This window comes from Mesoplodon densirostris, chromosome 3 (genome assembly GCF_025265405.1).
Source record: "Mesoplodon densirostris isolate mMesDen1 chromosome 3, mMesDen1 primary haplotype, whole genome shotgun sequence".
NCBI lineage: Eukaryota > Metazoa > Chordata > Mammalia > Artiodactyla > Ziphiidae > Mesoplodon > Mesoplodon densirostris.
The window spans coordinates 9,839,861-9,863,313 of NC_082663.1; the positions used below are offsets into that span (position 1 = coordinate 9,839,861).

The 23,453-nt window shown below is 41.1% G+C and overlaps 1 protein-coding gene and 1 non-coding gene across 4 annotated transcripts in view; both read right to left on the reverse strand.

Annotated features, from left to right (window-relative positions):
- Positions 1-23,453, reverse strand: part of CTNND2 (catenin delta 2) — a 968,406-nt gene that overhangs the window by 303,616 nt on the left and 641,337 nt on the right. The gene's annotated exons all lie outside the window — the stretch shown is intronic.
- LOC132487271 (U6 spliceosomal RNA) lies at positions 13,509-13,613 on the reverse strand. The gene has a single exon (XR_009531564.1). It is a non-coding gene; the product is annotated as a U6 spliceosomal RNA (small nuclear RNA).

A 23,453-nucleotide genomic window follows, 5' to 3' on the forward strand; every position in this document is an offset into this window, starting at 1 on the left:
ATAACAGAAGTCATCTGGCTTGGAAAATCAGATGACTGATTAAAGGAACATCTTCAGTTCTAGTAGCTCATTATATTTTGCATGGATATTTAACTATTCAAATGACTTCACAAAAGAGCGTGTGCCAATGGTTTTGGTGTTAACATTTTAACCAAGCCCTGCATTGTTTCTATTTGTTACTCAGAGGGAAGCCTGGGGCATTTGCTCCCTCTGGGTCTGCAACACTGAAAGGGAAGGGACAGTGTCAGAGAAGGGTTAAGAGTCTAGAGAGGGGTGACAAGTTGTCGCTGTTAGGCAGAAAAACTCTAAAAAAGAAAAGTCTGGAGAAAGGAGGTGGATCTAACCGATGACGATGAAACCCAAGAAACTCTGTAATGTGAAAGTGCTGATGGCAGAAGGCGTGATTCAGGGGTCTTGTATGAAATGGCCACAGGACATGTGTCTCCTCTACCTCAATATTTCCACATTTCCTTTTCCAGATGTATATTAGAATCTTGAAGCCTATTTTAAAGAAAATTCTGAGTGAGCTTAAAGAATCATTTCATTAAGATACCTATTTACTTTCTCAATCACCAAAGGTACAACTTAAAAATAACAAACGCATGTCAAGCATTATCACACTATTTACACTAAACAAAATGAAAATTGTATAATGAAGGTTCATGTATGACACCGCAATCTGTTTTTTTCTCATAGTGTCACTTTTCAACCAGTTAGAGCTCATGGGTCTGGTGAACAGTTAAATTAAATTTGTACTTATTTCTTCAAAATTATGCATAAGTGTCTTTTCCTTTGCAGTAGGATTTTCATAATAATGAGCAATACGTATACTGACCTTTTTCCCAATAGAATTCTCACAAGTGTCTGAAGAGGTATGGGGTGTTTGTCAACCAAGCTAAGCTATCTTCATTTCAACCACGGCATTGATACTTACTCTGTTCCTTTTCTTTCTTTTATCAAATGTTTCATTTAAAAATACATGGTTAAGAGCTTGGCCTCTGGAGGCAACCTGCCTTGGGGTGAGCCAAGCTCTTCTACTTATTGGCTGTGAGACCGTGGGCCAGGTACATGGGCTCTGTGGGACTTGGCTTGCACACATGCAAAATGGGGAGATACCAGCTTCCAGCCTATAGGGTTACAGAGAAGTCAGGGAGGTATGGCAGGGAGAGAGTTTAGCACAATGCCCGCCCCAGCAAGAGATACCAACTCACTTATCTTTCATCATTCCCTGGCCTTGAGAAATATAAGAGAACAGCTTTATAACACTTGGGACTCTTAAATCTGAATAATTTGAAATCTATTCTGGGCTATAATGGCAACGCTAGAAAAATGTTTTCTCTGGTTTATTGTTCTTGACCAAAATACAGTCTTCAATGTAAAAAGAGCAGACTGTTTCTTCACTTAAAAACTTCAACTTACATTTATGCTGCGTCCATACCTCATGTCCAACTGGACCACAGCACATACTGAACTTGTAGTGTTATTAGACGGCCAAATGAACTGATGCATGTTTACATGTGTGATGAAAGAAACCGTTGTTCTGGTGTCAACAGAGTGTATATGTACATGAAGTTCACGGTACATGTTTGGCATAAATGTAAATACTTACAAAAAGGGTGCCTATTTTTGAAACTGTTGCCTGAGTTCCTCTCTACGCTTGCCCTTGGGAACGCTGCAGGATGATTTTCACAGGGGTAAGCCCTCCCGTCAGAATATGCAGGACGTCATCAATATTCACATTCACATAACGTAAACCAAAAGGCAGAAATGTTCATAAAGTTAGATGTCTATCTATGAGCTATAGAATAAAAAAATATAGCAGTGATGGAAAATTATTATACACGGAGCCTGGAACTGCATGATTATGTCAACCCTGGGTATTGCAATCATATAATAACTATTTTCCGAAAGCTCCCATGTTTGTAAAACACTGACATTCACAGATACTGTATTTCACCACTTCTGAATTCAAAGGTGCAAACAAAATCTTCAAGATGAACTTGAATGAAATTTGTATTTAAGCCCTCAATTTCAAGTTCACTTTCCACAGTGTTGGAATTTACTAGAATCTGTTCCTATTAGAAGGCTTCTCCAACGTGGGGCTGTTTTTATTTTTATTTTGCTCACAAACAAAAAGTTCAAGCATGGTAGGATTTTTGCCTCTACATTATTTCTCAAGTTCTAACAAGCAACTACTAATTTATTTACCTAGAGACCCACACATTAAGTAATGCATTTATATGTAGTTAGTATACACTGGCTAATACCAGTTGGTGAAATACCACACATAACAACTATGCCGTTTATCAGGTACATTACTGTGTTTTCTATAAGCTTACTCTTTGTATTCATTCAAAGGAAAACAATATGGTAAAAAACAAAGAAAAAATCCATTGTAATATTTGGACTGTGAGAATTCTCACGCTTTTGCAGTGTCAGATTTCTGGCTGGATTGATTTTTATGCAACAGGGAGACAATAGATTATGTAACACTCATAAAAAATACAGGATCCCTGCTTCAACACGTGGTACCATTAGAAGCAGTATTACTGAAGATTAAGCTCTTTTCTCCCTAAATCAGTGTTCAACATTATACTTCCAGGCTATGTCTCTTTTTTTTCCCTCTGAATGTTTGAATTTTATTTAATTTATTTTTTTATACAGCAGGTTCTTATTAGTTATCCGTTTTATACATATTAGTGTATATATGTCAATCCCAATCTCCCAATTCATCACACCACCAGGTTATGTCTCTTAATACCTTCTTTGATTGGCATTATTGGATTACTGCAACCCAATGCTTAGCCTTATTATTGAAAGAACGCTTAAAATAGATGATAAAAGAAAAAAAAACCTACAATAACCAGCAGATAGAAGAAGCTAACTAAATAATAGTTCATGTGAATTCCATGTGGAACCAAACATACAAATATTTATCTAAATTAAATTATGTGATGCACTTCCAGGAAGTAACCTACTAATTATTATGCTTTGGCACATGGTGATAAAATACACTCGATCTAGGAGAATAAAAGGCACATGTTAATCACTGCTGTCACTGAGACTTTAGTGCTGTCTCTCAGGATTGTTTCCAATGAAACACAATGTGAAATATTTACAACTCAGCTCATACAAACCCAAGCACACATAAATGTGTACCTAATTCAGTGGAGAAAAGGTATCCTGACTAAGATACGTGCATTTAGATAGCTTCTGTTCTGTTCTATTCTACTCTGTTCGATTCTATTAAATTATCTTCCAAACCACTGTTCATGACCAATAAAAGGATTTTACTACCCACTGAGGGGTCATAATCTGCAATTTAAAAAATGTGTGTATACACACACACACACACATATATATACATATATACACATATATATGTATATAGACACATATATACACACACATCATCTATGTACATAAGTATGTACAATATATATATATACATATATGTATATATTAATATATGAGCGTTAGATAATCATGCATACACACATCACATATAAAGTATTGCATATAAAATCATACTTGTTTAACAATTTGGGTACTAATTAACTTTAAAGGCTACAATTAGACTGGGAGGAAAGATGACTTTAATTTTATTTAAACTCCTGGTCTACTCAGTACTTTGCCCCTTGCCTTCTTTCACATATATGAAACACTTTACAGAAACACATGAAGATGATGAGAATGACAGTGACAGTGACAATACTGCCCACTTCCATCTGGACACTCATCTCAGTTCTCAGTTGGGCCCTACTGCCCTTATGAAATATTTTATATTCAAATGAAGAGGGAACACTGGGCTTCGATGATCACTGGGAAGGACCACGTGGTCCCTTTGAGTATCTCATGTCACCTACAGTTTTGGCTTCAAGTACTGGAGGAGTCCCTACGAAGGACTGGCTGAATGAGAAACAAATGGGAGGTTGAAATAAAGAGGCAGAGAGAAGAGACTTCATTCTGAGATACAAACCATCCCACTTAACATAAGGAGAAAACAACTTTTCCAAGGAAAGAGAAAAATTGTGTAAAATACGATGCCTAAGCTGTTTTCAGAATGCGAACTAAAATATTTAAAAATTTTTTTTTACAACTATAATTTCTATTTTCTAACAAAGACATGCAGTTATAATACCAATTCCTGACAAATAAAGGAAGAGTTTAGATTATTTTTGCACTCAAACTTGTGGACGGATTCAGAAAACACTTACAGCAATGTGACATTATTTTCTTGACAGAATTATGTCATTTCTTCCTCTGATCACTCAACATCTACTGTGGAAAACACTACGCCATAGCCACACAAATTAATTTATATCCATCAGTTATGACATAATTTATTAGCATTGAATAGCTGGAGGTATTTGATAATGTTTTTACTCTGTCAGCATCTAGGAGATTTTTTTTTTTTTTTTTTTTTTTTTTTTTTTTGCGGTATGCGGGCCTCTCACTGTTGTGGCCTCCCCCGTTGCGGAGCACAGGCTCCGGACGCGCAGGCTCAGCGGCCATGGCTCACGGGCCCAGCCGCTCCGCGGCATATGGGATCCTCCCAGACCGGGGCACGAACCCGTATCCCCTGCATCGGCAGGCGGACTCTCAACCACTTGCGCCACCAGGGAGGCCCCCTAGGAGATTTTTTTGAATGTATTATTTTGGGAAAGGAAATACTTCTCAGCATTTTGCATATATTTTGCATTAAGACCCACAGTAAAATATATATCTTAGACTCACAGACATACACACACACACACTCACATGTCTGACACCCCTTTTCCAAGACACCAAACCAAACTTTCCTTACTATGGGCGTTGTAATCATTCTAGTCTAACTTATTCAATCTTTTAAATGCTGGTTAAAAACCTCTAAGTTGACTTGACTACTCACTCATAGGTGGTCCCCATTTGGAAAACAAAACTGTACTAATCCAATCAGGCCATGGACTCCTGATTTCTATAAGAGATAGATAGATATAGGAGATTCTATAGATAGAATGCATCTATTTCATAAAAATATAGAAATTCATTTTAAACTCAAAGGGTTACCTTATTAAAACATATAAGGGCAAAATATCAACTTTTATATTTACGAGAATACCTGAATTATAACCATGAGCACATAAAAGCAACAATATGTTTGAGCAGGGTTAGTACCTGGGCCAAATCCAGGCCACCTCCTGTGTTTGTATGGCCTGTCAGCTAGAAATGACTTTAACAGACAGGCAGTTACAATAAATCTGATGATAAGGAACATTAAAATCTTGAAGTCCAATTACACGAAATGTTATCTCCCCCAAATAATCTCATTCTTATTGATAAACATCTATTAAAAAACATTATTATTAACATTTTATTATATTTTGGATTTCATTAATAATAATTTTGTAGAAATTTGTTTCCTCTCTTCTTATATAAGTATCTACATAATATTCTCGATTTGCCCCTTGGCCCACAAAGACTAAAATATTGACTATCTGACCCCTTTACGGAAACTTTGCTAACCCATGCATTAAAGTGTCATTTTTAAATTGTTATAATGATTTATTATATTAATACTAATCAGTATTAATTAAACAGTGATCTGACTGCAGCCTTAACCACACTCTGGAACCTAGGTGAGCACGCAGGTGATAGATGCTCCAGGTTCATGTCTAAGTGCAGGAATTCCCCACCCTACCTCACCGCACCCCCCAAATTATCCCTTTGGTTCTAGGGAAAACCATTCCCCTAAAGAGGAGAATCTCTCTGTAGCCAAGGCAACTCAGACACCTTTGTTAAAAATAACTTTGCAAGTTATTTGGGAGGGAGATGCAAGAGATATGGGAACATATGTATATGTATAGCTGATTCACTTGCTGTAGAGCAGAAACTAGCACACCATTGCGGGGCAATTATACTCCGATAAAGATGTAAAAAAAAAAAAAGAAGACATAGAAAATAATAATAAAACATCTGGGGAAATCTCCCAAGGGCTGGGAGGGCAGAAAAGCTCAACAACAACAACAACAACAACAAAAAAATCTTTGCTTTTGTTTTATTAAGATCCATAAGCTCAAAGGGAAATTGGGCTTTTCTTTTAATGAAATTACTTTTCGCCTAGTTCCGGAGATGTCACAGGAGGTGCACAGAGCTGCAGCAGGAGACGATCTACTTAATAAGCATCTCAGTAAAAGGAGCACTTCCTGTCTCCTCACCATAGCAACTGCACTCTGCATAACTGCCACTTCTGGGTCCAGATAAATGGGGCTATTGAACAACCTCATGTTTATTACATTTAAGAAATTCTTATTTGTTTTCAGGTGGACATGAAGCAACATGGTTGAGCTCCCTCTGTGTACATTTTCCACTAGAAAAAAAAGTTTTACTCTACCCTGATACACAGGAAGTTTCCCTGAAAAAGATGTGTTGCCCTTTTGGGTATTAAGGTTTTAAAATTTAGCACTGGACAAACACAATTTGAATAAATACAAAGATTTTCTGGGGAGTATTTACGTTTTCTGCTTTTAATTTTTACCATGTTTTACCTTGATTGCTTCTGCTTCTTTCTCTCCCTCTTTCCAATCATCATAAATACTTGTATTTAGAACATGCTTAATGAAAAACCTTAAACAACAATCTTCATCAACATTCATCCCTTCTTTGCATTTTAACTAGGGGGTGAGCCAAGGTGTACCTTACTGGCATGATCATTGATGGTTTTACTTATCCTGTGGGCAATATTTTACAACTTCATGAAAATCTTAATTTTCACATGACATATTAATCAAAGCCTTGTATTTAAGGCCTTTGGGTTTATTTATGTGTGGCAATTTGTATGTCTGCTTTGGGTCCTTATTAAATTTTTGTTGGTTGTATGTCTGTTTTAACAATACATAATAACTTTTCCTTATAAAACTACCATGTTGTTAAATCCCCATTTCATGTGAACACACAGTGAGGTTCATCAGTAAAAATGCTAGAGAAAACTATGCATGGAAAAAGCATCCTCTACGGCTTCCCTGGTGGTGCAGTGGTTGGGAGTCTGCCTGCCGATGCAGGGGACACGGGTTCGTGCCCAGGTCCTGGAAGATCCCACATGCCGCGGGGCGGCTGGGCCTGTGAGCCATGGCCGCTGAGCCTGCGCATCCGGAGCCTGTGCTCCACAATGGGAGAGACCACAGCAGTGAGAGGCCCGCGTACCGCAAAAAAAAAAAAAAAGCATCCTCAATGTCAAATTACAAACATTTTTGGAAAGTAATTTGAAAACCAACATTCAGAAACAAATAAAACTATTGGTTCATCAGTAACCATGCTAGAGAAAACTATGCATGAAAAAAACCTCAATGTCAAATTACAAACATCTTTTGGAAAGTAATTTGAAAACCAACATTCAGAAACAAATAAAACTATTTCCACAAAAAAAGCTAGTTGATATATATAAAAAAAGCAACAGAACATGTTAAAAATTTCCCTGGAACAAGATTTGTTCAAGGTTTATTAAGCACAGTCTTGGCACACAGATTAAATTAAAAATGATCCCTCTGGAAATTGATTCTAAACTCAAATAATCAAGTCTAATAATAATGATTATTTTTTCCCTGCATAAAATGCTATAGCTCATTTTTGCCCTTAAGCCTCTGATAAAAATAGTGTTTCTTTTTTTTTCTTTTTCCAAGCAAAGGTTGTTTTTGCTGTTGAACAAAGAGTTGGTTTTCAATGACAGAATTAGGCAGATTTAGAACTACAGATGGACAAGAAAGTTCTAAAAAAAAAAAAAAACCTAAAATTGTTTTTGTTAATAGATAATGCAAACCTCAAAAATCTTTTTATTGAAATAAAAACAGTACCTGTTAGGCTTAACTGGTATTTGGTCCTCGTAGGGCGTTTCACCAGTTTTAGGCATCTCATTATATGCGATTTGAAGGTGAGGTGAAAGGACCAACTTTCACACTCTTTACCTGAATAAATGTACCCTGGTGAGAAAAGGGTGGGACCAGGTGTGCTCAACAGGGTTTCTAAGTGCCTGTCACTGTTGCAAGTGCTTTATGTATAAATCCCTCAATTTCATCCTCACACAACTCTATGAGGGAGGCGCTGATATCATCCCCACTTTACAGATGGGGAAACTGAGGCACACAGGAAGTGACCCAAGGTCACAAAGCAAGCAAGGAGCACAGACGGATTTCAAAACCTGTCATCTTGTGCCAGAGGTGGGCGCTCTCAACAACCTCATAGCCTCATCTCTTGATCAGCACTCAGGTTCACGGGTGGGTAAGTGGTGAAGTCAGAACAGGAACAAAACTGACTTCTGCTCTGTCTTCCCCTTCCAAATCCTGCCTTTGTTGGCTCCTAGCTGTGCTCTGGGCCGTGTCCTGGACACATCCTGGTTCTCAGTCACTTCGACAATGAGACAGGACAGACTCAATCCATCTCCCTGAGTTGCTCTGATAGTGAATGAAATTCCAGGGTGAGAGCACTTTTCATCAAGTAGATGCTTAATAAACATCATTCCCTCCCCCTTACACCACACATCTTAAGTGTCTCTCTGTTCCCAGCTTATTCACAAGCTCCTACAGCTTAACGTTCAAGGGAAACAATCATTTGAAACAAGCGGAACTGAAGTTTGACACGACTTCAAATTAATCAGGATTCTATTTTGTGCCAATCCGTGGAGAATGTGCTGAACAAGATATATTTCTTCAAAAGACATTTCCCTAACTGTGTTTTCTAGTCGATTTACCATCAGCAAGAGAAACATACAATTAACAGATTGCTGAATATCTGATTTTAATTCCCAAGTCATCCATTCCTTACACATGATCTAGAATATACCATTAAAGAATGGGCTTTGTTGTTTCTTTGAAACTGAAAACTACTTTATTTATTTATATAATTATTTTAACTGATGCAACTTTCCTGAACACAAAATAAGAATGAACACAAGAAATAAATCACATCTCAAATTACAAAATGACACATAGTGAGTTGCAAAGGGGCCCTTGAAAAGATATGCCCAAGTCCTAACCTTCAGTACCTATGGATGTGACTTTATTTGAAATAGGGTCCTTGTAGACGTATTTCAGGGTCTCAACACAAAACCATCTTGGATTTAGAGTGGGCCCTCAATCCAATGACTGGTGTCCTCATAAGGCAAAAGAGAGCGGAATTTGAGACAGATACACAGGGATGAAGGTGACATGAAGACAGAGGCAGAGACTGGAGGGATGCAGCCTCAAGCCAAGCAGCCCCTGGAGCCTCCAGGATCTGGAAGAGGAGAGGAAGGACCCTCCCCTAGAGCCTTCAGAAGGAGTGTGGTCCTGCTGACACCGTGGTTTCAGATTTATGGCTTCTAGGGTTGTGAGAGGATATAGTTCTCTCAGCTCTGGGGTAAGTTGTTATGGCAGCCTTAGGAAACAAATACACTATATTTTTGAAGAGAAAAAGAAAAACACGGAATGAAAATATTCTTTAATGTACAGAACTACTTGAAAGTGTCCCTTGCCTTTTTCTCCTCCCCTGGAGCAGTGGGAGAAAAGATTTAAACAATAATCCTAAGAGCATAATCTAAGCACACAACTCAACAGGTATGCTGGTTCTCTAACATTCTTTAAGAAAACGTAAGCATTTAAAACTATCGTTCTTATTATGAGCAACAGAAATTACTGGGGTTTTTTTTTTTCTGCTTTTATCGTTGCCCTCTTTAAGGAAGAATAAATAATTGACTTAAAAAATAAAACATGTTGGGGCTTCCTTGGTGGCACAGTGGTTGAGAGTCCGCCTGCCGATGCAGGGGACACGGGTTCATGCCCCGGTCCGGGAAGATCCCACATGCCGCGGAGTGGCTGGGCCCGTGAGCCATGGCCGCTGAGCCTGCGCGTCCGGAGCCTGTGCTCCGCAACGGGAGAGGCCACAACAGCGAGAGGCCTGTGTACCACAAAAAACAAAAACAAAAACAAAAACAAAAAACATGTTGAACTCATGTGTTAATTAAAAAAAGAAAAGAACCGTAGAACAGCTTGAGTCCCAGAAACCGCAAGGGCCAGTTTCCAGGTACTGCTGTGGTCGGCCGAGGGGTGATGTGGCTGCTCTGGGCCTTTCTGCTTCAAAGCTGTTGCACTTGGGAGAGGGCAGCTCCCCTGTGCTCGCTCCGCCCTGGACACCCAACCTCAACCTCACCCATACTCCCCTCCCCCTCAGTGGACCTCCACATCTGCACCTGTGTCGAAAGCCTGTCCTAGCTTCCCTGCATCCCACCCTGTTCACCTCTTTGCTTGCTAATTTCCCCTCCACTCCAGCACCTCTGTTCTGCTCCAGCATCTTCTCAACACGGCCCCGATTCGTCCACCGGCCCCTTCAGCCATAACGTGCTCCTTAATTTCTCATCAGCTCAGTTCTCTTGGTGGCACTCCACCTGGATATCTCCGTCAGCGGTCTCAAGGGACCAGCAAACCCAGTGCTTCTGTGCACTCGTCATTCTACTCCACCTCTTCGCAACACGGATGAGTTTTCCTTCCATCAGTGTCTGCTCTTGAACCATCCTTGTCTCCCTCCCCACTCTGACTACTCGCTGGGCTTCCTTCACAGGTCCTGTTTCTTTTTCTGTCATTCATTTATTCCACAAATATTCATGGAGCACCTATTATGTGCCAGGCAGGGAAACAAATAGAGAAAGAGTTCTTCCTCCATGGAGCTCACATCCTTTGAGGGAGGCGAGCAGTAGGGGAGACAGGAAGGTACCTCCAATATTCCTACGTGCTAAAGAGAAGGAACAGGAAATGAAATGGGGAAAGGGCTGCCATAAAAGCCAGTGTCCAGGGGAGCCTTTGATGAGGAGGTGACATCTGTGGAGATCTTACGTGGCTGCTGTCAGGAGAGGAGACTGGGGCAGGGGCACAGATTGAAGTAGGGAGGCCACTTAGGAAGCACAAGGTATAAGCAGATGAGTCTACATACACCTTGGTAATGAAAGCCTCAAGCCTGGATGAGCTCACGGGGAAATGAATGAAGATGGACAGAGAAGACGCCCAAGGGCTGTGCCTGCGGGGGCCCTACACTGGTCATCCTACCTTCTCAATACACTGTCTTCTGGGACCTGACCCTCTCCTGGTCACCTTCTTTCACAGGTCCTTTCTCTGTCTCCTTTGCTGGCCCTCTCTCATCACTTGACCTCTAAATGGCGGCATCCCCAGGGCTCATCCCGGTTCTCTTCTTTTCTTTATCTTCACTCCCTGCCATCATACTCCCAGCTCATCTCATGATTTTAATCAGACTAGGGGTAGATTAAACTGATGATGAAATTTGTTGGATAATTACACTGGGGGTAAAAACAGCATTGGATTATCTTGGGCCTCTGAGAAAGTATGGTTGCTTGATTCCATATACAAATGCCTCTTGGGTTTACACTGCCAATCCAGAACTACCTGTCTTCCAGAATTGGCTACTGGAGCCTCTGCGATTCTGCCCTCAGACGTTTATGTGACATTTCACACTTAACGTGACCCAAGAGTGACTGTGAAATTGCCTCCAGAACTGTTCCCCTCACCATCTCCGGCATCTCAGTGAATGACAGCCCCAATCTCGCAGCTGCCTGGGCCTAAAGCCTGCTTTGAGATGCCAGCCAAGTCTGTCTCCTCTACCTTCAAAATATACCTGTAACCTGAGCACTCCTTACTCCCAGCCCTGCACCACACTGGCCTAAGCCACCGCCATCTCTACCCCAGATTTCTGCAGCGGCCTCCTCAACAGCAAGCTTCCCTGCTTCGAATCTTCCCCCGGAGTCTACTTTCAAGGTAGTCAGAGTGATCCACCCCAGAGCTAAGTAAGGTCCTGCCCTTCTGGTGCTTAATCCGTTTGCTGCCTCATCTCACATGGAGGAAGAGACCCAGCCACACTCAGTTTAAAAGTCTGGTGTCTTCTATTCTGTAACTTATATCTGCTTTCCCCTCCCCCTCATCTCTATAAGCAGCACTTATTGTAAATTTCAGATACTTACAATCCAGAAATAGCTTACTGCATATGGAGAGGGACACACAGAGGCCAGCCAGTATTAATATCAACGTACTAAAAGCAGACCAGTATCATGGGTGGAATAATAGAAGTCTTAGTCTACTCAGGCTGCCTTAACAAAGGACCACAGACTCGGTGACTTAAACAGCAGACATAATTTGTCACAGTTCTGGAGTCTGGGAAGTCTAAGGTCAGGGTGCCAGCCTGACTGGGTTCTGGTGAGGGCTCTCTTCCTGGCTTGCAGACGGCAGCTTTCTCACTGCATCCTCACAGGGTGGGGAGAGAGAGAGCTCTGGTGTCTCTTCCTCTTTTACAAAGACATGGGTTCCATCAGACCAGGGCTCCACCTTATGACCTCATTTAACCTAATTGCCTCTTCAAAGGCTCTGTCTCCAAATACAGTCACATGCAGGGGGGTTTAGGTTTCAACATATACATTCGGGGAGACATGATTCAGTCCATAGCAATAGGTTAAAGCGTCTACTTGCATGTTTCTCTCTTACACACTCTGTTACAATCACCAGATGCTTTCAGTTGTATCCCTTGGGTCTCTTCCTTCCCCCCAGTTTTGCTCTGAAGGTTTCATTCTGCCCCAGCCCTGAATATTCTATTAACCAGCCCAGTCTCCTCCTCCTGCAGACCCCCAGCCCCCTTCAATTGTGTGTCTTCAACTCCCAGGACACAGCAATGAGCAAACAGGAATGCATGTGGATGGTGCTGGCTGGAGAAAGGCTCACTCCGCGTTACCCAGAGAGTGGTGGCCAACAAGTAACAAGAATATCAGGATTTATCCTCTCTGAAATAGTACCTACCGATTACCACATGTGAAATCCTCAAGATAAGTCAGAATTAATGAACGTGTAGCTAGTTGACTGCAAAAAACACTGTACCAAACATTTTATCTCTTTAGCCTTTTAATAGAAGCTCTTTCCTCCTTGGGGCAAATTTTTCTTCACTTTTCAGAAATAGTTACACAAACCCAGTGAATTCCCGAGGAGATAAGTTCAGTGAGGGAAAGGAAAGGTCATGTATGTTTACATTACTGACTAGAAGAGGTCTGGGTAAGCCACCTGTTAGGAGAAGTTCAGAAAATCCACCAGCTTTTATAAAATGTTCCCTTTAACTGACTGACATTGTTACCCCATGAAAGGTGTCAGTGTTACTGAAATCATCCAATCATAGGAAACAGCATCCATGAAGCAACAGGAAACAAATGGCCAATAGCAAACACTTGAAGGGTTGTACAAATGAAGTCAAACCTTGGAGACTGAATCTGTTTTCCTATTGTGTGTATTAGTTTGCAAGAGCTGCCATAAGAAAATACCACAGACTGGGTGGCTTAAAAAATGAGCATTTGTTTTTCCACAGTTCTAGAGGCTGGAAGTCTAGCCAAGACCAAGGTGTCAGCAGATCTGGCTTCTTCTTCTTCTTCTTTTTAAATTGAGGTAACAGTGGTTTATGTAAGTTTATGTGTACCTTATAATTTGACTTCTGGTTACACTACAGCATGCTCACCACCAAAAACTATGCAATGCTTCATGAATTTGCAAGGGTATCCTTGCCCAAGGGCCACGCTCATCTCTGTATCCTTCCAGTTTTAGTATCTATGCTGCTGAAGCGAACACAGGGTTGGTTTCTTCTGAGGCCCCTCTCCTTGGCTTGTAGATAGACATCTTCTCTCTGCGTCCTTACACGGCCTTTCTTCTGGGTCTGTGCATCCCTGGTGTTTCATGTTCAAATTTCCTCTTCTTATAAGAACACTGATCCTACTGGATTAGAGCTCACCCTAATGACCTCATTTAAACTTAATCACTTCTCAAAGACCCTATGTCCAAATGAAGTCACATTCTGAGATCCTGGGGGGTACGTCCTCAAAGCATGAATTTGGGGGGACACAATTCAGCCCATAACACAGTGCCTAACAAATACTCCAGCACTTAGTAGTTTGAAACAACAATCATTTACTCTGCTCACAAATCTAATTGGACAGGGCTCAGCAGGGACAGATCATCTCTGTTCCAGGTTGTGTAATGTGGGGAGACTCAGCTGGGGTTGGAGAATCCTGTCTTCAGATGGTTCATGACCATGGCTGACAAGTTGGTGGGGTTGGCTGTGAGCTGGGCACTCAGCGTGGGGCTAGGGATCTCAGTCCATTCAGCAGCAGCAGTCAATGTTCTTGGATGCTCAAGAGGTGACAATTCAAGCCTTCTGACTGATGCTTCTAACCTTTCTACACCAACACCCAGCAGGGTGATGGGCATGAAGCAGATATTAAACAAATACTGAATTATTTTTGTTTTTTAATAGACTTTGATTTTTAGAGAGTTTTAGGTTCATTAGCAAAACTGAGTGGAAGGTACAGAGATTTCCTCTATGACCTCTGCCCGCATCCCTGCATAGCATCTCTGGTTATCAACGTCCCCTCTAGAGGGACAGCATTTGTTACAAACGTTGAGGCGATGCTGACACATCATAATAACCCAAAGTCCACAGTTTACACCAAGGTTCACTCTTGATGATGTACAACCTATGGGTTTCAGCAAATGTATAGTGACATGTACTCACCATTAAAGTATCATACCAAGTAGCTTCAGAGCCCTAAAAATACTGATTTTTAAATCACCAAAGAAGGTATACTTAATTGGGAGACTCAAGAGGGTTGGGCATTGGTACACTACTCTTCCTTCTAGAAAGAAATACCTGATTTGGGGAATGTTATGAGCCAGAGAATCATGTGTCCTTGCAAAAAGCACTCTTTTAAAAGCACCTGTTAAAAAGTGGTGGACCGAGGGACTGTCATACAGAGTGAAGTAAGTCAGAAAAAGAAAAACAAATATGCTATATTAATGCATATATCTGGAATCTAGAAAAATGGTAGAGATGATCTTATTTGCAAAGCAGAAATAGAGACACAGATGTAGAGAAAAAATGTATGGACACCAAGGGGGGAAAGGAGGAGGGTGGGATGAATTGGGAGATTGGGATTGACATATATACACTACTGATACTATGTATAAAATAGATAACTAATAAGAACTGACTGTATAGCTCAGGGAAAACTCTACTCAATGCTCTGTGGTGACCTAAATGGGAAGGAAATCCAAAAAAGAGGGGAGACAGATATATATATATATATATATATATATATATATATATATATATATATATATATATATATATATATATATATATATATAATTTGCTGTACAGTAGAAACTAACACAACACTGTAAATCAACTATACTCCAATAAAAATTAATTAAAAAAATAAAATAGATAACTAATAAGGACCTACTTTATAGCACAGGGAACTCTACTCAATACTCTTTAATGACCTATATGGGAAAAAAATCTAAGAAAGAGTGGATGTATGTATATGTATAACTGATTCACTTTGCTGCACACCTGAAACTAACACAACACTGTAAATCAACTATGCTCCAATAAAAATTATATAAAGGGGCTTCCCTGATGGTGCAGTGGCTGAGAATCTGCCTGCCAATGCAGGGGACACAGGTTCGAGCACTGGTCTGGGAAGATCCCACATGCCATGGAGCAACTGGGCCCGCGAGCCACAACTGCTGAGCCAGCGTGTCTGCAGCCTGTGCTCTGCAACAAGAGAGGCCACGACAGTGAGAGGCCCATGTACCGCAATGAAGAGTGGGCCCCGCTCACCACAACTAGAGAAAGCCCTCGCACAGAAACTAAGACCCAACACAGCCAAAAATAAATACATTTAAAAAAATTATATTAAAAAATGTAAAAAAAGTGGTTCTAATAAGCTTCAAGCCCCCATTGTAGTCTTGGTTTATAGAGGACCAGTAGTGACGACCTGAAGCCAGCACTCTCAGGCACCCACTTTTATGGTATGACTGTTGTGTCTTCCAAGGTGCTAGGAATCAACATTGACTTAGGGCACTCAGGTGGGTGTGACTTAATCTCTTTTTGAATCGGTTGTGATAAAAAGTAGACTTTCATGGGCTTCCCTGGTGGCGCAGTTGTTAAGAATCCACCTGCCAATGCAGGGGACATGGGTTCGAGCCCTGGTCCGGGAAGATCCCACATGCCGTGGAGCAACTAAGCCTGTGAGCCACAACTACTGAGCCTGCACTCTAGAGCTTGCGAGCCACAACTACTGAGCCCACGTGCCACAACTATTGAAGCCTGCACACCTAGAGCCCGAGCTCTGCAACAAGAGAAGCCACCGCAATGAGAAGCCCACACACCACAACGAAGAGTAGCCCCCGCTCACCATAACCAGAGAAAGCCCGCGTGCAGCAATGAAGAACAAACACTGCCAAAAATAAAATAATTTTTTTTAAAAAGTAGACTTTCATGAGTAGTGGACTTGCATTTAACACTTATAGAACAATGAACCATGAGTAAACGTAATACTGACAAGTTATTACTTTAAAATTTTTAATTGCTATATAGATTTAACTACAACCTTAACTAACAACAATTAATATCCCTGTTACTGTGCCCTCCAAGTACTAATATATCTTTGCCACAGAACTTTTACTCACAACTCAGGAAACTCATGTTAAAACTTGTTGCAATCTAGCATTTTTTTCTCCTCAGATCTTTGTAAGATGAAAGAGTGAAAAATGAAGTCCCTGGAGCCAACCTAACAAGCTCATCTGATTTAATCTTCAATGGCTGGTCTTAAAATCCTCCAAAAATGTGGTTACCTTTACAATTTTCTTCTTTTTTCCACAATCTCTCAGTAATTTCCCACCCACTGACCTCCTCATCCACTCCTTGGCTATAAATACCCACTATTTCTTGGATTCAGGATTGAGCTCAGGTCTATATTGGGGTCTCCTTGCCCCTGTTGCAATAATTCCTGAATAAAATCTGGTTTGGCCACTTTAACTGCTGTCCAGCTCTGGTTCTCTTTGACAGGCCCCAGTCTAAAAGATTTCCTGAACAAGAACAGAGGAAGACCAAAGCTCACAGGTACATCTGATGTCTGACTCTTGGTACGATCTCACCTGTGCTTATTAACCCTCCCACCTGCCATGTACATCACCCCTATGCCCACCTACCGAATGAGGGAGGAACGCCTTCTATTTGGTGAGCAGTTTTGCAGTTACAGACTTCACATACCTGTATCCTCTGAATTTCACAACATTCCTTTGAAAAAGAAATGACTATTCTTGCTAGTACTTCCTTTTGTTGTTCAAGCATGTTGCAGGAGAAAAGAATTAAATTGGGCCTAAAAAAAACGACTGAAGTATAAAGTGGCCATTGGTATGTATGGATTAAATCAAAAGACACTATCTTAGAATTCGTTTGTAATTGTTAGAATTGGAAAGTCACATAATGGGTAATAATTTTTTTAGTCTCTGATTCTGTTACCAAATAAAATCTATATTGCTTTTAATACTCCTCTAGTATGCTTTTTTCCTTTGCAATGTATTCTTATGCATATCATTATTATTTAATTTTTGGATGACTTGCATTGTCCATCCTTGAATTTTAGGAAATATTGGAAATATTAGGACATTTAAGAACTTTAGGAAATACTGAAAGGTAGGTGCTTCAGAGCATTAGGGAAGAACACAGCTTACACCCTTTGTGCAATGTAAGCTCACAACCACTTTGGGTTTCAAAAGACAGTTTTTGAAGTGGGTACACTAGTCTGACAACCAGAGTGCATTCACTGGAAGAAGGGACTTTTGGAATGCTAAACAAAAACTTAGCTTTGTAAATCAAACAAAAGCCTGGTTTAGAGAAGTTACTGAGAGCCACAGAACTGGGAGGGACACAAGTTGACATCATGCCAGGAAGAGACCAGAACTCCCTCTGGACCAGGAAAAAGAGTTCTGGAAAATACTTGAGTAGAAAACCAGGAGGATATGGATGCTAGTGTGAGGTGCTAGACCATACCTCTGCCCCTTAGGTTTAGGGACCCAAAAAGAGGGGGATTTTCCCCTCTGCCCTCCACGGAGTAGCAGGCAGGTGGCCATTCTCCAAGGACTGGGCATGACAGCAGTAGAACTGGTGCCTTTGAGCAGGGGGGCCTGAGATAAAGCTCCGTCTTCTTGATCCATCCCTTCCCTCCCCTCCCCTCCCAACCTGGGTCCTCAGTAGTTCCTAAGAGCCTTGGACTCTCTCCTGCCACCCACAGGAATCAAGAAGGTAGTTGGGAACTGAAAGCTGGGGTGTATTTCTGGGAGTGGGAGGGGAGGCAGACCTGTACATATATGTTAAACACAAAGTGGTTTTAAAAATCTTTACGAATACACACCATGATGTAAGTATTAATAGGAGAGCATAGGTGGATGCCGATAAATAATGTGATGCCACATTATAAAGTCAGAGGTAATATTACAAATCAGAGGGGGCAAAGGTGCTGGAAAAATAAAGGCCTTTCCAAAAACTGATATTAATATGAAAAATAAAAAAAAAAATTTAGATCCCTACTTCACGCCATACACAACAATAAGTTCAAGATCCATAAGAGAACGAATCTGAAGAATTAAATCTTAAATATTTTAATAAAAAATTAAGGAGAATGATACTATGAACTTAGCTGAGGGGAGGATTTCTTAGACATAGGAAGAACAAAATTTGAATACATTAAAATTTAAAAGCAAAAAAAAAAAAACCATTAAGAGAAGTCATAAGTTGGGAGAATATATTAGACTCAAGATAACATCAAGAATCTATAAATAGGACCCGGGGGAAGATGGCGGAAGAGTAAGACGCGGAGATCACCTTCCTCCCCACAGATAACCAGAAATTCATCTACACGTGGAACAACTCCTACAGAACACCTACTGAACGCTGACAGAAGACCTCAGACTCCCCAAAAGGCAAGAAACTCCCCACATACCTGGGTAGGGCAAAAGAAAAAAGAATAAACAGAGACAAAAGGATAGGGCCGGGACCTGCACCAGTGGGAGGGAGCCGTGAAGGAGGAAAGGTTTCCACACACTAGGAGCCCCTTCGCGGGCGGAGACTGCGGGTGGCAGAGGGGGGAAGCTTCGGAGTAGCGGAGGAGAGCACAGCAACAGGGGTGCGGAGGGCAAAGCGGAGAGATTCCCACACAGAGGATCGGTGCCGACCAGCACTCACCAGCCCGAGAGGCTTTTCTGCTCGGCCGCCGGGGTGGGAGGGACTGGGAGCTGAGGCTCGGGTATCGGGTTTCAGTGGGAGCGCAGGGAGAGGACTGGGGCTGGCGGCCGGAAGAGAGCCTGAGGGAGTTAGTGCACCATGGCTAGCCCGGAGGGAGTCCGGGGAAAAGACTGGAGCTGCCGAAGAGGCAAGAGACTTTTTCTTCCCTCTTTGTTTCCTGGTGCGCGAGGAGAGGGCATTAAGAGGGCTGCTTAAAGGAGCTCCAGAGATGGGCGCAAACCGCGGCTAAAAGCGCGGACCACGGAGACGGGCGGGGGACGATGGGGCTGCGGCTGCCGCCGCCAAGAGGCCTGTGTGAGAGCACAGGTCACTGTCCACACCCCCCTTTCCGGGGAGCCTGTGCAGCCCGCCACTGCCGGGGTCCCGGGATCCAAGGACGGCTTCCCCGGGAGAGTGCACGGAGCGCCTCGGGCTGGTGCAATGTCACGCCGGCCTCTACCGCCGCAGGCTCGCCCCGCACTCCGTGCCCCTCCCTCCTCTCGGCCTGAGTGAGCCAGAGCCCCCGAATCAGTGGCTCCTTTAAACCCGTCCTGTCTGAGCGAAGAACAGACGCCCTCCGGCGACATACACGGAGAGGCGGAGCCAAATCCAAAGCTGAGACCCGGGAGCTGTGAGAACAAAGAAGAGACAGAGAAATCTCTCTGTGCAGCCTCAGAAGCAGCAGATTAAAGCTCCACAATCAACTTGATGTAACCTGCATCTGTGGAATACATGAATAGACAACGAATCATCCCAAATGGAGGAGGTGGACTTTGAGAACAAGATTTAAGATTTTTTTCCCCTTTTCCTCTTTTTACAATGAATTATTCCAAATTGAGGAGGTGGACTTTGAGAGCAAGATTTACGATTTTCCCCCCTTGTTCTCTTATTGTGAATGTGTATGTGTATGCTTATGTGTGAGATTTTCTCTGTATAGCTTTGTTTCCACCATTTGTCCCAGGGTTCTATCCGTTCGTTTTTTTGTTGTTTTTTAAAATTTTTTAATAATTACTTTTTTATTTTAATAATGCTATATTTTATCTTACTTTATTCTATTTTACTTTATCTTCTCTCTTTCTCTTTTTCCTAACTTCCCTTCCTCCCTCCCTCCCTCCCCCCTCCTTTCTTTCTCTCTTCCTTCCTTCCTACCTACCTTCCTTCCTTCCTTCCTTCCTTTCTTTCCTTCTTTCTTTCTTTCTTTCTTTCTCTATTTCTTTCTTCTACTAATTCTTTCTTTCTACTTTTTCTCCCTTTTATTCTGAGCCGGGTAGATGAAAGGCTCTTGGTGCTGCAACCAGGAGTCAGTACTGTGCCTCTGAAGTGGGAAAGCCAACTTCAGGACACGGGTCCACAAGAGACCTCCCAGCTCCACATAATATCAAGCGGCGAAAATCTCCCAGAGATCTCCATCTCAACACCAGCAACCAGCTTCAGTCAACGACCAGCAAGCTACAGTGCTGGTCACCCTATGCCAAGCAACTAGCCAGACAGGAACACAACCCCACCCATTAGCAGAGAGGCTGTCTAAAAACATAATAAGGCCACAGGCACCCCAAAACACACCACCAGACGTGGACCTGTCCACCAGAAAGACAAGATCCAGCATGATCCACCAGAACACGGGCACTAGTCCCCTCCACCAGGAAGCCTACACAACCCACTGAAACAACCTTAGCCACTGGGGACAGACACGCAAAACAACAGGATCTATGAATCTGCAGCCTGCAAAAAGGAGACCCCAAACACAGTAAGGTAAGCAAAATGAGAAGACAGAAAAACACACAGCAGGTGAAGGAGCAAGATAAAAAACCCACCAGACCTAACAAATGAAGAGGAAATAGGCAGTCTAACTGAAAAAGAATTCAGAATAATGATAGTAAAGATGATCCAAAATCTTGGAAATAGAATAGACAAAATGGAAGAAACAGTTAACAAGGACCTAGAAGAACTAAAGATGAATCAAGCATCGATTAAAAACACAATAAATGAAATGAAAAATACTCTAGATGGAATCAATAGCAGAATAACTGAGGCAGAAGAATGGATAAATGACGTGGAAGATAAAATAGTGGAAATAACTGCTGCAGATCAGAATAAAGAAAAAAGAATGAAAAGAACAGAGGACAGTCTCAGAGACCTCTGGGACAACATTAAACGCACCAACATTCGAATTATAGGGGTTCCAGAAGAAGAAGAGAAAAAGAAAGGGACTGAGAAAATATTTGAAGAGATTATAGTTGAAAACTTCCCTAATATGGGAAAGGAAATAGTCAATCAAGTCCAGGAGGCACAGAGAGTCCCATACAGAATAAATCCAAGGAGAAATACGCCACGACACATATTAATCAAACTGTCAAAAATTAAACACAAAGAAAACATATGAAAAGCAGCAAGGGAAAAACAACAAATAACACACAAGGGAATCCCCAGCAGGTTAACAGCTGATTTCTCAGCAGAAACGCTACAAGCCAGAAGGGAGTGGCAGGACATATTTAAAGTGATGAAGGAGAAAAACCTGCAACCAAGATTACTCTACCCAGAAAGGATCTCATTCAGATTTGATGGAGAAATTAAAACGTTTACAGACAAGCAAAAGCTGAGAGAGTTCAGCACCACCAAACCAGCTTTACAACAAATTCTAAAGGAACTTCTCTAGGCAAAAAACACAACAGAAGGAAAAGACCTACAATAACGAACCCAAAACAATTAAGGAAATGGGAATAGGAACATACATATCAATAATAACCTTAAATGTAAATGGACTAAATGCTCCCACCAAAAGACACAGATCGGCTGAATGGATACAAAAACAAGACCCATATATATGCTGTCTACAAGACACCCACTTCAGACCTAGATACACATACAGATTGAAAGTAAGGGGATGGAAAATGATATTCCATGCAAATAGAATTCAAAAGAAAGCTGGATTAGCAATTCTTATATCAGACAAAATAGACTTTAAAATAAAGACTATTAGAAGAGACAAAGAAGGACACTATATAATGATAAAGGGATTGAACCAAGAAGAAGATATAACAATTTTAAATATTTATGCACCCAACATAGGGGCACCTCAATACATAAGGCAAATACAGCCATAAAAGGGGAAATTGACAGTAACACATTCATAGTAGTGGACTTCAACACCCCACTTTCACCAATGGACAGATCATCCAAAATGAAAATAAATAAGGAAACACAAGCTTTAAATGATACATTAAACAAGATGGACTTAATTGATATTTATAGGACATTCCATCCAAAAACAACAGAATACACATTTTTCTCAAGTGCTCATGGAACATTCTCCAGGATAGACCATATCTTGGGTCACAAATCAAGCCTTGGTAAATTTAAGAAAATTGAAATTGTATCAAGTATCTTTTCCGACCACAATGCTATGAGACTAGACATCAATTACAGGAAAAGATCTGTAAAAAGTACAAACACAAGGAGGCTAAACAATACACTACTTAATAATGAAGTGATCACTGAAGAAATCAAAGAGGAAATTTAAAAAAATACCTAGAAACAAATGACAATGGATACACGAAGACCCAAAACCTATGGGACGCAGCAAAAGCAGTTCTAAGGGGGAAGTTTATAGCAATACAATCCCACCTTAAGAAACAGGAAACATCTCGAGTAAACAACCTGACCCTGCATCTAAAGCAATTAGAGAAAGAAGAACAAAAAACCCCCAAAGTTAGCAGAACGAAAGAAAGCATAAAGATCAGATCAGAAATAAATGAAAAAGAAATGAAGGAAATGATAGCAAAGATCAATAAAACTAAAAGCTGGTTCTTTGAGAAGATAAAATTGATAAACCATTAGCCAGACTTATCAAGAAAAAAAGGGAGAAGACTCAAATCAATAGAATTAGAAATGAAAAAGGAGAAGTAACAACTGACACTGTAGAAATACAAAAGATCATGAGAGATTACTACAAAAAACTCTATGCCAATAAAATGGACAGACTGGAAGAAATGGACAAATTCTTAGAAATGCACAACCTGCCAAGACTGAATCAGGAAGAAATATAAAATATGAATAGACCAATCACAAGCACTGAAATTGAAACTGTGATTAAAAATCTTCCAACAAACAAAAGCCCAGGACCAGATGGCTTCACAGGCGAATTCTATCAAGCATTTAGAGAAGAGCTAACACCTATCCTTCTCAAACTCTTCCAAAATATAGCAGACGCAGGAACACTCCCAAACTCATTCTACGAGGCCACCATCACCTTGATACCAAAACCAGACAAGGATGTCACAAAGAAAGAAAACTACAGGCCAATATCACTGATGAACATAGATGCAAAAATCCTCAACAAAATA